General features: G+C 28.4%; 1 protein-coding gene across 1 annotated transcript in view; it reads left to right on the top strand.

Annotated features, from left to right (window-relative positions):
* The window catches only part of plcb2 (phospholipase C, beta 2), a 23,782-nt gene that overhangs the window by 9,070 nt on the left and 13,853 nt on the right, over positions 1-859 (top strand). The gene's annotated exons all lie outside the window — the stretch shown is intronic.

Here is an 859-nt window from a genome sequence, read left to right as displayed (position 1 = left end):
ATGAGGAAAATGGGAAGTTTCTGGGGCACAGAATCATTCCTCTTGATGCCATCCAGTCAGGTGAACAAACCTTCACTTCCCACTCGAGTATCATTATATTAGAGGAGTGGTTATGAACTGGTTGCAAAGCTACTTAAAATAGACGTTAATACATTGAATTGATGGTAAAGTCTAAGAAAAAAGGATAATGACTTGTGGAATTCCCCAAGGCTCTGTTTTAGGAGCACAGTTGGTCATAATTTATTAAAATGATATTGCTAATATATCAAAAAAGATAAAAATTGAGCTTGTTATTTTTACAAAGGATACAAATTCATAATGTTTAGGTCAACACATTTTTAAACTAGTTTTAGAAATAGAAAGAAAGTTCAATATCAAACTTGGAGGGATAGAAACTGAATGAGTTTATGAACAAAGATGGTTATTGAACATCAGCTTATTAGAAACTACATGTAAAAAATGTTTATTTCTAAAGCTTTATGTATGCCAAAACCAAAAGAACACAGTAAAAAAATGCTTTCACATTTTATATTCAGCATGAATTCCAGCTTACTTCCAGTTATTGTAGTGAAATTTGGAGAAATTCATACAAAACAAATATTGATCCAATAACAATTTTTTTTTTTAAAAGAGAGTTTTTGTGAATCTACAAATTCATAATTTAACATTTTTATTTAATAGCAGTTTACTCTTAAGAGGGCTGTTTTTTAATTTTTAAAGTAGAGAGTAAAATTTTTATTTTATGCGTGAATCATGCCGGGTAATAAGTCCTTTTGTTTTTTGGAACAAAACTTTGGAATTGTTTGGATGAAGAGTTTCAATTATTTAATAATGTTAAAATAAATTAGTAAATAAATAT

The sequence above is a fragment of the Oryzias melastigma genome, linkage group LG22, assembly GCF_002922805.2.
Source record: "Oryzias melastigma strain HK-1 linkage group LG22, ASM292280v2, whole genome shotgun sequence".
NCBI lineage: Eukaryota > Metazoa > Chordata > Actinopteri > Beloniformes > Adrianichthyidae > Oryzias > Oryzias melastigma.
Note: the sequence above shows the minus strand (reverse complement) of the source record. Positions and strands in the feature narration are given on the sequence as shown.